The 16,675-nt window shown below is 44.7% G+C and overlaps 1 pseudogene; it reads right to left on the reverse strand.

Annotated features, from left to right (window-relative positions):
• Positions 1-574: 574 nt before the first annotated feature.
• Positions 575-8,086, reverse strand: LOC108138383 (annotated as a pseudogene).
• Positions 8,087-16,675: the final 8,589 nt, after the last annotated feature.

Below are 16,675 nucleotides of genomic sequence, written 5' to 3' on the forward strand. Positions count from 1 at the left end.
AGCTCCCATAGAAATAATACAAATATATAAAATAACTATATAATAATTGAGCTGCAAATCATCATAGCTTCAATGTTTTTAGACATATACGCAAGTAAATCATAATTTTAATGTTTTAAAAAATATTTAATTTTTGCAATAGCTGCAAGGGCATATGGCTTGCCGAAATTTGCTTCCATTCTTTTTTATTTTTTCTTTTTCAAATAGTAATGATTAAATATTTCAGAAATACGGTTAAAATTTCATCAAAATCGGACGACTATATCATATCATAGGAACAATAGGAAAAATAAATAAAAAAAATAAAAGAAATTATAACTTTGGTGTTTTTTATTATACCCTTGCAGAGGGTATTATAATTTCAGTCAGAAGTTTGCAACGCAGTGAAGGAGACATTTCCGACCCTATAAAGTATATATATTCTCGATCAGCATCACTAGACGAGTCGATCTAGCCATGTCCGTCTGTCCTGGGTTCTTGGAGAAAAAGGAGTAGCGCATAATTTTGTGCTAATTTGGCGCTCCTTCAATCTGAAAACTCAAATTTCGTAGGAACAATGGAAACATATTTTTTTTTATTGGCACAAATCACCCTTCGAAAAGGCACCGATCACATATCGCAGGGAAACGTGTTGCAATGGGCACGAGTTGAGAGCGAAGGGTCAAATGACCAGAAACAGTCCGGAGGCCAAGACCTTGAGCAGGACGTCGCGCTTGCCCTGGTGGCGACCAGCCAGCAGGATCAACACAATTCCGGGCGTCAGGATGCGGCGCGTGTTACACTTGTGCTCGCTGAAGTCGGCCTTGGAGGGGTGCTTCTTTACGAAAGTCTTGGTCGGGTAAGTGGCATTCGATTTGTTTAGGAAGGCGAGCGCATCGCCTCCGTTCTTGGGGCCTCCGATCTTCTTCACCTTATTGATGGGTACCTTCAACTTCTCTTCTTGTCCTTCAGGCAATACAGGGCACGACGCTTGTACATATGGGCCTTGGAGTAACGCAGAATTCCGCCCCTCAGATAGGAGTTGACGCGGTGCTTCTCTTTTTTGTCTTTAGCGTTCTCGTCGGGTTTCTGTTCAGATGAACACGAACCGAAGAATACGATTTTATGATTTCATGTTAATCGATCTGGAGACATAATTTGTGATCTATTTCTCAATAAATACAAGGGGTTAGTTCTTAGCACTTGTGCACTTTAAGTGCAGGGCACTCGAGTTATCAAATGTTATCGCTTAAGATGTGTCTCCAACAATGCACCAAGGGCCCCTGTGGTGGGGACAAAAGACAACTCTCCCGCTCAGGCAAACATATGCGGTCTCTGCGTAGGCCATAAATAAGTCTAGAATAAGAATCTTGGAAATAATATTTGAACAAATATTAAAAATATTCAGAACTCAATGTAAAAGGTTGCTTCATTTACTTGGCATCCCTAACATTTTGGTCCTTCGACAACTCTGCAGAGACTCAGAGCTAAGTAAAGCACCTAAAGTATTAATTTGTTTATTAATTTATACGCCAATGGATAAATCCTTAACTGGCTATCAGCTAACTTAACTTTAAAACTTAATATTATATAAAAAATATTCCCTAATTGCCTAAGCACACCCTTCTTGGATCCCCAAACCAATCGAATACTTAGTGGCAAAGAGTTAAAAAGTCTTAAAGTTCTTAAGATTGGCTCATTCCGCTTATAGTTGGTCTTCGCAGCACTTTCAAAAAGTGGGATGACGGTAAGGAGACTCCTGGCAGGGATATTGAATTTAATTGAGCTTAATATAATGGACTTTCTATATTACCAATTATAACATCGTTGATAAAGAGCAAGCTCGCTATCGAACGCCGATCTACTAGACTGCTGGTATGCAGTAGGCAACATCGGCCAGTGTAATCTGGCAAAGGTTCCGAAAAGTTTATCGGCTGAAGTGCAAATTTTAGGAATTTTTTCTGCAGCCTCTCAATTCTATTAATATGAACAACACCTGAAGGGTTCCATATAAAGGAAGCATATTCCACTCTTGAAAGCACAAATGCTGAGAACAGTGTCAGTCGTGAGTATGGGTCCTTAAAAAGTGTAGTGTTTCTTTTGACAAATCCGAACATTGCATATGCCTTCGGCATAATTAAAAAATAATGAAAAGCTAAGGACCAAGAGAACTGCCTTGAGGAAGACCAAAGGTTGCTTCATAGAAGTAAGAGACAAAACCCGCTGACTTCAACATGATAGGATCGGTTTGCCAAATAAGAAGAGATCCAATTTAGAAAAGAACCGAGAATACCAAGCTTAAAAAGTTTTGCTTGCAAGGCAGAGTGAGAAACCTTGTCAAATGCCTTGGCGAAATCAGTATAAACTGTGTCTACTTGCGAATGTAACTCAAAAGCTTGTATGCAATGTTTCGCGAAAATAGCTAAATTCGAGGTCGTAGAACGACCGGGCATGAACCCGTGCTGATTAGGGTCAATATAAGTACGTATCAGGAAGGATAATTTTTTAACTACAATTCTCTCAAATAGCTTAGCAATATTGCTTATTTTAGCAATAGGCCTGTGATTAAAAAACTCAGACTTGCTTCCGCCTTTATGAACCGGTAGAATTTTTGCAATTTTCCATCTAGAAATAAATTTACCCTGAGATAGCGAAGACGAGAAGATCATCTTAAGGAGTGATAACATTTTTTAAGAAAAAATGAAGAAACACCATCAATGCCCGGCTTAATGGAGTCGTCAAATTGCGAAATAGCTTCGCAAATGTCCTCATCATTTATTTCAAGGGAACCAATATTACAAATTTCTGGAATAATATTTAGAATTTGCTGGTCATTCCAATCACAAGCAGGCAATTTGCAATATTTGTCCCATAATTAGCGGTAGTATTGTTATATGACACAGTTGATGGTATAGAAGAATAAGATTTCTTTGAATTAATAAAACGCCAGATCACATTTGGATTTGAATTTAAGCTATTTTCAATGTCTGAAATGTATTGATTATATAGAAATTTATTAAGAAACTCAAATTCCCGCTTATGTTGTCTATATCTATCACGATCCAAAGGATTACCGCATCTAATGAACCGTTTGTAGAACTTATTTCTTAGATTTTTATATTTCTGGAGACATTTGGTATACCAAAGAAGCCTATAGGAACCCCGTACCTTGGTTGAACAAGTGCTGTCAAGAATATTTTTTGAAGCGTTAAGAAAGTTATTATAGTTGGTCTCAATGCAAGCATTTGATAGCAAGGAAACCCAATCCATAGACGTGAGGCAAACACTTACGGCAACCAAGCTGGCATGATCAAAATTATACATAGGAATAAAGTTAATAACTGGTAAGAAATTATAAAATTCAATATTAAAGCATAAGGGCTTATGATGAACATCACAACTAGAAATACTAAATTCAACAAGGCTTACCGAGGAATGAACAATAGAATTGATGAATATTAAATCTAGTAGCTTATGCAAATCATTAAAAATATAATTTATCTGGGTGAGGTCCATACTATAACAATCATTGATGACAATAATTTCAGGTTGCTGGTGTACATTGCCGGGCACCATAGCATGGGATTGCGGATCACATGACCATACAACAGATCCCAAATTAAAATCTCCTGTCACAACGAGACCAATAGTCATCTATGCTGGCATGTAACCTGGCAATGTTATTCATATGCGACTGATAACGCGTAAAGTCACTTCCAGGGGGAATACTAGAAGCAACTATTACAGTCTTCCCAGACAATCCAGATACCTCAACAGCCAACTGGTCCAGAAGAGAGTCCTCGTTTGAAAGTACAACTGTGCAGCAGGAGAAGGTACGGCGATCAGCTACGATAACGCCTCCACCTCTCTCGCACTTCATTCTGCTGAAGTCTCTATCTTTGTGAAAAACATGGAATAAGTTAGTATCGAAGAACTCATCGGAGTTGAAGTTGGGGTTCAGCCAGGTTTCAACCAATAATTTTATGTCATAATCGCTGTTGGAAGTGCTCATGAAGACGGACTGAGTTTTGGTTCTCATTCCAGATATGTTTTGAAAATAAATTTTAAGGCAATTACTTCCAATTCTTTTGTCTGATGAATTCTCTGAAATCGTTGCCATAGCTTCATAACGGAAGTCATGAAGTGGTATCGTGAAATCCACCGGCAGCCTTTGCCTCGCAAGTCCAAAAAAACCATTCAGAGCCGTCCGCAACATTCCAGTCCGGATATGAATTGGTGTTGGGAGATTATCATTACGAAGGTTATAGTTGCAATCCATTCGCACAATCTACTTGCTGATACTTCCAGAGTCGGTGAGTGCCTTGGGAGCGCAATTCAGAAAGCTCACCATCGAAGATAGGCAACAGAAGAGAAACTTGTGGACAGAGCAAGCGTCCGTAAAAAAGTAATATTTTACAATCCCCCGTTGGTAACCATGAGGAAGTGAGCGGAACTCCAAAAACACCGGTAAGCCATCCAAACGTCGGCCAAAGTGCCGATGCAGCGGGAGGTGAAGGGAGCCCAACTCGGAAGAGAGCGCTGTATAGAAGCGGACCCTTTTCAAGTAAGGAGCTGCATAAAGAAAAGGGAAAAGTCATTGGATTACATTGTTGTTGCAAATATAGGTGCGAAGAGAGTGATAGTTCAACGCAATCGCTTAGCCATCCACGAGTTGCAGCGAGGCAAAAGGAGATGGATAGAGCGCCAATATGAGGTACGCGCTACTATCATATGCACTGGGTACATCATAAAAAAAAGGGGTCAAGAGCGACGGAGTGTATGAAGCTTCATGATGATGAGAGAGCGAAACTCCGAAGAGAGCGCCTTATTGTTGTTGTTGCGAACAGCTGCGGCTGCGCGCCTTGTTTCGAAAGAACGATGTAGAGGGCGAGCGGCCTAAGCACCAGCATATGCATTTTTTGTTGGTGATGAAGTTGAGAACTGCAGTTATAAATGATGCACGAAAGTGCACCGCTAATGACGTCAGACCCAGTGACGTCGATAGATGTACGCAATGGATCTCCAACCAATGTGTCCACCACGGTAGACTCCAAGTGCTCTCTCTCCCTGTGGATGAATCGGCTCACCTTAACTGATTGGGGCGAGAAGTCACCGCTGAAAACAGTCTGATAATACTGCTCCGGGACTCCAAGCTTAAAGTTAATGAACTTCAGTGTACTGTCAGAATTTACTTTTAACTTGTCAGAAACAAACTTGCACAGCTCATCTGGCTTTGTGCTTACAGCGAATGCAGTACTGCAAGTTGATCACAAGCGAGCGCCGAACCAATAATATGCTTCTTGTTGTTACGATTCTTTTTATTTTTCTTGGAGACAACCATAAAGCCCTCTGTGGGAGGGTTATTGTCTGACACAACGGGATTGGTATGATGGGAAGTAGATGTAGCCGGAGGTTTATTGGCAACTTTTTCCTTCTTCCGCTTGTTGGTGATAACATTAGCTGGGGCCTCCACAGATTCGGGAAAAGCGATTTGAATTTGTGTACTTAAGTGCAAGTATTGGCTATTAAGTTCCGGAAGTTCTTCAATTATTTCGTCTGTTTTTAAGTTTGAATCACTACGCAGCTATCACATTGCCATAACAGATTCGGCATAATGGTTAGCAATTTTATTGCCTCTTCAAGCAAATTAACACAAGAAGTGTGGAAAGTGGAATGACAAAGCGATGAACATCGAACCGCCTCAAAACCGTGATGTTGCGCATGCGTAACGGCAACATTGCACTCAGAGCACTTAAATGGCGTCATAACGAAATGAAAAACGCGTCTGCTCACATCGAAAGCTGATCAGAATCTGATTGCAAAGTAAAAATAGTTGAAACTTTAAAATAAGCAAAAGGATAAAAACAATATTTTCTGTTTTTCAAGACAAAAAATAGTACAACATATTTTGTGATGCTGTGGTCGAAAAATCGACAAGTTTAAAATAAAAATAAATTTTGACATCGAAAATATTAGCGTATCCAAGGCTAAAACAACGAAAAATTTATTGAAAGTTGAAAAATAAAAAAATAAATAAGCCCAACTCTTGCAAACCAAATAAAATAGTGATAAAATAATTCCATAAATTGAAATTAAAAACAAACCGCCAACTCGTTTAAACTCAATGAAAAGAACCAAAATTAAAATTGTATTATTTTAAATAACAAAACAAAAAAACCCTAAGCTCAAGAGCAATCAAAATCATCAAAATAGGAAAATCTTCAAGAATCATCATCTTCGGCAACAACAGGACCACACAAAAAGCAATAAAGTACAACAACATCTACAAGAGCGGCAACAATGTGCCAACGGGACCATAACTACTGCAGCAACAGCAAAAAGACCAACGTCGTCTTCGAGACAGAAATTTATTTCCTCCTTTGATCGGTACGATTGATTAAGACTACGTTTTCTAACTATAATTATATCGAGCGTGATACTGCTTGATAAGTGGCGTCGGCGCTGCTGAAGAGCTGAATGTGGTACTGCTTGTTGATATCGACGCTGCGAAAGGGCCGAGTATATCGCTGCTCGTTGAGTATCGCAGTGCTTTGTGTGCGGGATCGGCGTTTCGGAAGGGCAGTATGTTGCACTGCTTGCTGCTGGGATTTAGCAATGGTTCGAGGAACTGCTTGGTGTAGCCGATGTGTGATGGCTGAGTGGTCGATTATACACTGCTTGGAGTCGACGATGCGCTGAGGCTGGTTGCACTGCTTGGTGTCGACGATGCGCTGTGGCTGGGTGCACTGCTTGGTGTCGGCGCTTCGGAAGGACCGATTATGCACTGTTGGCGTCGTCGTGTCTCGTCGTTCGAGTACGTCGGGTTCGTAGTGTTCTGGGTCGTTTTAGAGGAACGAACTACTTGGATTTCTAGTGGGATGTGGGAATGTAGGGCATCGTTAGTTTCGACCTGCCGTTTTATTCCGTGTCGTTTCCGGGTCGGAAACCGGAAACGTGACTTCAGGTAGGAACTCACTGAGACGGGCCAGAGTTACGACTACCGTGCCGGGCCCAGCGATCACGACCGGGTCTGGGTGCGTATTCCTTAACCACACCGGGCGCCGGCAATCCTCACCAGGTCGTAGAGCCGAATTCAAACCGAAGTCTTACGGATCCACCACCACTAGCAAGACTAACTACCAGAACACGTACCCAGGTATTCCTCCTAGTTGTTGTTTCCTCGAGAATCGTCGGAACTGGTCTGGGGCTGTGTCTCCGCTTATATAGGCGCTGCTTAGTGTGACCAGATCGGACGATGATGATAATCCCGCTTTGGGTAATCTGGTTTATTGGACGGTGATTATCGGCAATCGATAACTTCGTCGAATAAATGTGACCAGGTGCTGTTGGCTTTGGGCACGCGTTTGAATAATAAAAGGCCAGTTTTTGGAATGTTCTTTTTAAACTTTAATGTGAAAGTTGAATTTTATATATTTGTGACGGTGGGTCGTCTTCTCTTCTAGCTGGTGCCTGTCTTACGACCGGTGCCGTCATGGTTGGTCTCCTGCCTCCAGCTGGACCTGCCACGTCCACGGCCCCGAGTATGATGGCTCGACGCCGCTGCTGGTTTAGGTTTTCCAGGTTTTCCCGGTATTTTTTAGTGAGCTTTCTAGTTTCTTGTCCATCCTGAAATATGCAATGCTTTTGGTGATACTTCGTTCTCTATTACAGGTTTCAGTTCGTTTATGTATGCTCTGTGTGTTTTTCCTGTCGCCGTATGTCTTATTGTCGCTATAACTGTTGAAACGAAACCCGTCACTTTGAATGGGCCCTCGTATTTCGGTGCTAACTTTGCTGCAAACCCAATAGCTGCCTTTGACAATGGGTATTGTCGTTCCCATACGAGATCTCCTACTTTGGGTCTCCAGTCTCTTTTCCGTAGGTTGTATGATCTGGCTTGGTCTTCTGCTGCTTTTCCCATGTTTCGATGTGCTAGTTTGCTCGTTTCTATCATGCGTTGCAACCTTGCCTCTATTGTTTCCTTTACCATTCCGGATTCAGGTGTGGTTTCGTTATACAGGTTCCCGGGTAGTCGTATTTCCCGTCCGTATAGTAGGTACGCCGGGCTGTATCCTGTTGATTCTGACCTGCTACTATTGATGGCCATTGCTATTTCGGGTAGCAAGTCGACCACCGTGTGTGTTCGGTTCCGGAAAATATAGCTATCATAGTTTTTATTGTCCTATTTGCCCTCTCGGCTGGGTTCTCTTGCGCGGTGTATGGCGCTGTTAACTGGTGGAAGATTTCCCATTTCTGTAACTGTGCCTTAAACTTATTACTCGTAAACTGTATTCCGTTGTCCGAGATGAGTTTTTTCGGTCTACCATATCGTGTGAGGATCTGTTCCCGTAAAACTTTAAATACAATTTCTGTTGTTGCTTTTCTGACGGCTGCTAGCTCCACCCACTTGGAGAACTTGTCGAACATCACTAGAAACATGTTATTGCCGTGACTAGACCTCGATAGTGGACCAACGAAGTCTATGCAGAGAGTTTCCCAGGGTGCTTTTGCTATTCCTGTTAGCATTTTCCCTGCTGCCTGCTGCTGTGAGGTCTTGTATCGTTGGCATGTTTCACAGCGACGTACGTCCTGTTGTATGTCTCTGTGCATCCCTTGCCAGTAGTACGATGCCATTACCCGATGCTTGGTTTTTTAAACCACCTGAGGCCTGCTGTAGCTTCGCTGTGGTTTTCTCGTAGCACTCGTTCTCTTTGGTTCTTTGCCACGCATAGCTTCCAAGGTTGTGTATCCTCGTCTGCGGCCCATGACGGTAGAGGTCTGTATAGTTTCCCTTCTATTAATGCGTAATCTGGCCATGTTTCTGGGTCTTTTTCTATTGCAAGGAGTTTCTATTTTATCCACTCGTCCTCCTCTATTTCGGCTCCATGTATTTCTACCTCGAGCATTCGGGATAATGCGTCTGCCACGACGTTAAGCTTGCCTTTGCGATAGCGTACCTCGAATGAGTATGGCTGCGTTGCCAATGTCCATCTGGCAATCCGTCCTGAAGGGCTCTCGATCGAGTTAAGCCATTTAAGTGCTTGGTGGTTCGTGATAACGACGAAGTGGTACCCTTCCAGGTACATCCTCATTTTCTGGATGCCCCAGTGTTTTGTTCTGTTTTTGTCTGCTTCCGACTGGCATATGAAATAACGTGTTCTCCGTTTTCGTACTCTTGGGTCAGTACTGCTCCTAGTCCGTAATTACTGGCGTTCGTCTGAAGTACAAAGGTTTTTTCAAAGTCCGGACAAGCCGGGACCGGTGCTTCGGTTAGGGCTTTCTTTAGGTTTTTGGTCGCCTCTTCTGTCTACTCGGTCCATTTGTACTTTGTCCCCTACTTGACCAGGTTGTACAGCGGTTGCGCTAGTTCAGTGAAGTTCGTGACGAATCTTCTGTACCAGGAGGCCACCCCTAGGAAGCTGTGTACTTGCTTCGTTGTCTGTGGGCTTGGCATGTTGAGGATTTCGGCTATCTTTTCTGGATCGGTGTGTATACCTCTTGCGCTGATTACGTATCCTAGGTATTTCAGTTCTTCCTTGAAGATTTGCCTTGCGGAGTCGCCTCATTACCTCCTGTAGTTTCTCCAGGTGTTCCCGTTTCGTGCGCCCGATTACCACTATGTCATCCAGGTATGCCAACGCGAATGGTTCCATCTCTGGTCCGATGACTGAGTCTAGCGCTCTTTGGAACGTTGCTGGTGCTGTGTGTAATCCGAAGGGCATTACTTTCCACTGAAACAGTCCGCGTCCTGGTACCGTAAAGGCAGTGTACTGTTTACTGTCTTCGTTCATCGGTATCTGCCATTAGCCACTTTTCAGATCCAGTGTGCTTATGTATTTTGCCTCGCGGAGTTGGTTGAGAATGTGATCCATTCGTGGTACTGGGTATGCGTCTCGCTCAGAGTGCTCGTTCAGTTGCCTATAGTCTATGCAAAGCCTCCATTCCTTGTTTTTCTTCTCCACGATTACCACTAGCGAACTGTAGGCGGAGTGCGAGGGTTCTATGAGGTTCTGTGCTATAAGTTCGTCGACTTGTTTGTTTATTATTGAATGCATTGCTGGGTTTCGAGGGTAGTACCTCTGTTTAATTGGGCGGTCGTGCTTCATGAATATTTTGTGGCTTGCAATGTGACTTACTTCTTTGATTTGGCTCATTATCTCTAACTCCCTTTTGAGGGTCTAATTCCATGTTTCTAGTGATCCGATGCCGTGTCTCTTGTGTTTCTTGCTTCTGCGTTGGTTCCTATTCTTCTTTTTAATTTTCGCTGTGATGCCTCCGCATTTAGGTGTAGCGTTGCATTGTTCTAAGAAGTCTATTCCCAAGAGTAGGTCTCCGATCACCTCGTCGAGGACTAGTAGTGTTGTTGTGTTTGTTTGTGTCCTGAGTTGTATTGGTACTTCTAGTGCCTCTGTGACCGTTCTGTTTGTTCCGTCTGCAAGTCTTATGGCTTCAATTACTTGCTTTCTTTTTCCATGTCTAGCTATTCTGCTGGCTAGTTCTTGGCCGATAAAACTCCGTGTGGCTCCTGTGTCTATTGCACCGCGAGTTCTTGTGCTGCCTATGATGACTTGTGCTAGTAGACGTCGACCGTTGAACTTTATTGATGTTGCGGGTGTGGTGTGTGCCCTGGGTGCCCGCTCTGATCCCATGGGCGTCTTCCGTTTCCCGTCGTTTCATTCCTGCGGCAGCAATGAATTGTTCGTATTCCATCCTGTCCGCATACCCAGCAAAACCGTCTTGGTTAGTTATTGCATCCACGTGTTATGTGTCCCACTGCCTTGCACCGCGAGCATCTATTGTTCATGTCCCAAGATCTTGTGACGCCTCTGTTAAGTATTGGTTGTGTTTCTTGGGGTCTCCACTGGTTCCTTGGTGGTCTCCAGTAACTTCCTGGTGGTTGGTGTCCCAAGCGAGTTTCCGGTGTTTGTTGCGTTGTCTGCTGTGTTGCATGCCCATGTGGTTGTAGTGCCTCCAATTCCTCGGGTAGTCGGAGGTATTCCGCTAGGATTTGGCATTCTCCACGTTTAGCATATCGCTTGAACTTCACTCGACTGTTTTGGTACACCCCCTCCAGTTTTTTTTCTTCTGTGAGCGTAGTGAATCGCATGAATTTCCTAAATTCTAGCACATACTCTTCGCTGGATCGTTCTCGCCCTGGTGTCTATGTGTGATGCTTTCCATAGCTTTCTCCTCATGATCCGCTGGCCTGTACTACTCTAGGAAATCTTTCCGGAAGGTGCTCCATGACGGCATCGGGTTTGTGTGGATGTGCCACCAATCCAAGGCGCAGCCTCTGAGAAGTATTACCATTGCTCCTGCTGCATGATCTAGATCTATGCCGTATGCCTCTGCTAATTCCTCTGTTCTACTAATGAACTCTTCCGGGTTTCCAGTTCCGTTGTATTCTTCTCCCCAACTTCGTATTACTCCCATCGTGGCCACTGTAACGACCCTGTTTTGGGAGGCGGTATAGCTCGCCGTGGCCACTTTATTTCCTTCTGTCCTTGTGGGCTTAGGTCCAGGTTTTCCTTCGACAAACTCCGTCGGGTTCGGCACTTGCAGGTATTTATGTTTTTCCTCGATGCGTTCCTTTGGGTCGGTTGTCCCACTAATGCCTTTCGGTTGGTTTCCTGTTCCGTTAGGTGCTGGTGATGGGCTTCTTGCGTGTTTCTGAACCAGTTTTAAATGGCGTTTGATAGTTTCCTCGCCGTGGTTGCCGTTCTTTATAAAATCTAAAATTTGTCTTCGCATGTCCTCGCACAGTGTTTCTTTGACCTCAAAATCTATTAGATAGGCTTCCAGTTGGGCTTTGTTGGCATTGCTTATCCAGCCTCGAGCTAACTAGTCTACCATTGTATTATTTTGTGTTGTGCTGAGGAAGAGGGTAAACAATCTTTGGTGTTTCTATTTGAGGATAATGTCTTTTTGTGTTAAATTTGCTCGGGCGCCACTGTAACGGCCCTGTTTTGGGAGGCGGTATAGCTCGCCGTGGGTTCGAGACAGAAATTTATTTCTTTCCCCAAAAGAAGAACACAAATCGAACGCTTCAGAGTATGGTTATATTTTAATAGTACGATTGATTAAGACTACGTTTTCTAACTATAATTATATCGAGCGTGATACTGCTTGATAAGTGGCGTCGGCGCTGCTGAAGGGCTGAATGTGGTACTGCTTGTTGATATCGACGCTGCGGAAGGGCCGAGTATATCGCTGCTCGTTGAGTATCGCAATGCTTTGAGTGCGGGATCGGCGCTTCGGAAGGGCAGTATGTTGCACTGCTTGCCGCTGAGATTTAGCAATGGTTCGAGGAACTGCTTGGTGTTGCCGATGTGTGATGGCTGAGTGGTCGATTATACACTGCTTGGAGTCGACGATGCGCTGTGGCTGGGTGCACTGCTTGGTGTCGGCGCTTCGGAAGGGCCGATTATGCACTGTTGGCGTCGTCGTGTCTCGTCGTTCGAGTACGTCGGGTTCGTAGTGTTCTGGGTCGTTTTAGAGGAACGAACTACTTGGATTTCTAGTGGGATGTGGGAATGTAGGGCATCGTAAGTTTCGAGCTGCCGGGCATCGTTAGTTTCGACCTGCCGTTTTATTCCGTATCGTTTCCGGGTCGGAAGCCGGAAACGTGACTTCCGGTACGAACTCACTAAGATGGGCCGGAGTTACGACTACCGTGCCGGGCTCAGCGATCACGACCGGGCCTGGGTGCGTATTCCTAAACCACACCGGGCGTCGGTTATCCTCACCAGGTCGTAGAGCCGAATTCAAACCGAACTCTTACAGATCCACCACCATTACCATTAACTACCAGAACACTTACCCGGGTATTCCTCCTAGTTGTTGTTTCCTCGAGAATCGTCGGAACTCAAGGGACTGGCCTGGGGCTATGTCTCCGCTTATATAGGCGCTGCTTAGTGTGACCAGATCGGACGAAAATGATAATCCCGCTTTGGATAATCGGGTTTATTGAGCGATGATTAACGGCAATCGATAACTTCATCGAATAAATGTGACCGGGTGCTGTTGGCTTTAGGCGCGCGTTTGAATAATAAAAGGCCAGTATTTGGAATGTGCTTTTTAAGCTTTAATGTGAAAGTTTAATTTTATATATTTGTGACGGTGGGTCGTCGTTTAGTTCCTGTGGATGTGCTTTGCTGTGGGGATCTTGATCTGTGGCTATTTCTCCGTTGCGGTTGTTTGGTGTCGTATCCTGTTCCTTTTCCGTGTCCTTGTGTTGTCCTTGTCGTCGTTGTTGAGTTTGTTTCTTCTCTTCTAGCTGGTGCCTGTCTTGCGACCGGTGCCGCCATGGTTGGTCTTCTGCCTCCAGCTGGACCTGCCACGTCCACGGCTCCGAGTATGATGGCTCGACGCCGCTGCTGGTTTAGGCTTTCCAGGTTTTCCCGGTATTTTTTAGTGAGCTTTCTAGTTTCTTGTCCATTCTGAAATAAGCAATGCTTTTGGTGATTAGTTGGGAGATATCACTTTAAGTTACTTCGTTCTCTACTACAGGTTTCAGTTCGTTTATGTATGCTCTGTGTGTTTTCCTGTCGCCGTATGTCATATTGTCGCTATAACTGTTGAAACGAAACCCGTCACTTTGGATGGGCCCTCGTATTTCGGTGCTAACTTTGCTGCAAACCCAATAGCTACCTTTGACAATGGGTATTGTCGTTCCCATACGAGATCTCCTACTTTGGGTCTCCAGTCTCTTTTCCGTAGGTTGTATGATCTGGCTTGGTCTTCTGCTGCTTTTCCCATGTTTCGATGTGCTAGTTTGCTCGTTTCTATCATGCGTTGCAACCTTGCCTCTATTGTTTCCTTTACCATTCCGGATCCAGGTGTGGTTTCGTTATACAGGTTCCCGGGTAGTCGTATTTCCCGTCCGTATAGTAGGTACGCCGGGCTGTATCCTGTTGATTCTGACCTGCTACTATTGATGGCCATTGCTATTTCGGGTAGCAAGTCGACCACCGTGTGTGTTCGGTTCCGGAAAATATAGCTATCATAGTTTTTATTGTCCTATTTGCCCTCTCGGCTGGGTTCTCTTGCGCGGTGTATGGCGCTGTTAACTGGTGGACGATTTCCCATTTCTGTAACTGTGCCTTAAACTTATTACTCGTAAACTGTATTCCGTTGTCCGAGATGAGTTTTTTCGGTGTACCATATCTGTTCCCGTAAAACTTTAAATACAATTTCTGTTGTTGCTTTTCTGACGGCTGCTAGCTCCACCCACTTGGAGAACTTGTCGAACATCACTAGAAACATGTTATTGCCGTGACTAGACCTCGATAGTGGACCAACGAAGTCTATGCAGAGAGTTTCCCAGGGTGCTTTTGCTATTCCTGTTAGCATTTTCCCTGCTGCCTGCTGCTGTGAGGTCTTGTATCGTTGGCATGTTTCACAGCGACGTACGTCCTGTTGTATGTCTCTGTGCATCCCTTGCCAGTAGTACGATGCCATTACCCGATGCTTGGTTTTTTAAACCACCTGAGGCCTGCTGTAGCTTCGCTGTGGTTTTCTCGTAGCACTCGTTCTCTTTGGTTCTTTGCCACGCATAGCTTCCACGGTTGTGTATCCTCGTCTGCGGCCCATGACGGTAGAGGTCTGTATAGTTTCCCTTCTATTAATGCGTAATCTGGCCATGTTTCTGGGTCTTTTTCTATTGCAAGGAGTTTCTATTTTATCCACTCGTCCTCCTCTATTTCGGCTCCTCGAGCATTCGGGATAATGCGTCTGCCACGACGTTAAGCTTGCCTTTGCGATAGCGTACCTCGAATGAGTATGGCTGCGTTGCCAATGTCCATCTGGCAATCCGTCCTGAAGGGCTCTCGATCGAGTTAAGCCATTTAAGTGCTTGGTGGTTCGTGATAACGACGAAGTGGTACCCTTCCAGGTACATCCTCATTTTCTGGATGCCCCAGTGTTTTGTTCTGTTTTTGTCTGCTTCCGACTGGCATATGAAATAACGTGTTCTCCGTTTTCGTACTCTTGGGTCAGTACTGCTCCTAGTCCGTAATTACTGGCGTTCGTCTGAAAGTCCGGACAAGCCGGGACCGGTGCTACGGTTAGGGCTTTCTTTAGGTTTTTGGTCGCCTCTTCTGTCTACTCGGTCCATTTGTACTTTGTCCCCTACTTGACCAGGTTGTACAGCGGTTGCGCTAGTTCAGTGAAGTTCGTGACGAATCTTCTGTACCAGGAGGCCACCCCTAGGAAGCTGTGTACTTGCTTCGTTGTCTGTGGGCTTGGCATGTTGAGGATTTCGGCTATCTTTTCTGGATCGGTGTGTATACCTCTTGCGCTGATTACGTATCCTAGGTATTTCAGTTCTTCCTTGAAGATTTGCCTTGCGGAGTCGCCTCATTACCTCCTGTAGTTTCTCCAGGTGTTCCCGTTTCGTGCGCCCGATTACCACTATGTCATCCAGGTATGCCAACGCGAATGGTTCCATCTCTGGTCCGATGACTGAGTCTAGCGCTCTTTTGAACGTTGCTGGTGCTGTGTGTAATCCGAAGGGCATTACTTTCCACTGAAACAGTCCGCGTCCTGGTACCGTAAAGGCAGTGTACTGTTTACTGTCTTCGTTCATCGGTATCTGCCATTAGCCACTTTTCAGATCCAGTGTGCTTATGTATTTTGCCTCGCGGAGTTGGTTGAGAATGTGATCCATTCGTGGTACTGGGTATGCGTCTCGCTCAGAGTGCTCGTTCAGTTGCCTATAGTCTATGCAAAGCCTCCATTCCTTGTTTTTCTTCTCCACGATTACCACTAGCGAACTGTAGGCGGAGTGCGAGGGTTCTATGAGGTTCTGTGCTATAAGTTCGTCGACTTGTTTGTTTATTATTGAATGCATTGCTGGGTTTCGAGGGTAGTACCTCTGTTTAATTGGGCGGTCGTGCTTCATGAATATTTTGTGGCTTGCAATGTGACTTACTCCTTTGATTTGGCTCATCATCTCTAACTCCCTTTTGGTGGTCACTTGGATCTGTGCGTCTGTTAAATTCCCTGTTTCTAGTGATCTTCTTTCTTGCTTCTGCGTTGGTTCCTATTCTTCTTTTTAATTTTCGCTGTGATGCCTCCGCATTTTAGTGTAGCGTTGCATTGTTCTAAGAAGTCTATTCCCAAGAGTAGGTCTCCGATCACCTCGTCGAGGACTAGTAGTGTTGTTTTGTTTGTTTGTGTCCTGAGTTGTATTGGTACTTCTAGTGCCTCTGTGACCGTTCTGTTTGTTCCGTCTGCAAGTCTTATGGCTTCAATTACTTGTTTTCTTTTTCCATGTCTAGCTATTCTGCTGGCTAGTTCTTGGCCGATAAAACTCCGTGTGGCTCCTGTGTCAATTGCACCGCGAATTCTTGTGCTGCCTGTGATGACTTGTGCTAGTAGACGTCGACCGTTGAACTTTATTGATGTTGCGGGTGTGGTGTGTGCCCTGGGTGCCCGCTCTGATCCCATGGGCGTCTTCCGTTTCCCGTCGTTTCATTCCTGCGGCAGCAATGAATTGTTCGTATTCCATCCTGTCCGCATACCCAGCAAAACCGTCTTGGTTGGTTATTGCATCCACGTGTTATGTGTCCCACTGCCTTGCACCGCGAGCATCTATTGTTCATGTCCCAAGATCTTGTGACGCCTCTGTTAAGTATTGGTTGTGTTTCTTGGGGTCTCCACTGGTTCCTTGGTGGTCTCCAGTAACTTCCTGGTG

Source organism: Drosophila elegans, unplaced genomic scaffold (genome assembly GCF_018152505.1).
Source record: "Drosophila elegans isolate 14027-0461.03 unplaced genomic scaffold, ASM1815250v1 contig_409, whole genome shotgun sequence".
Lineage (NCBI taxonomy): Eukaryota > Metazoa > Arthropoda > Insecta > Diptera > Drosophilidae > Drosophila > Drosophila elegans.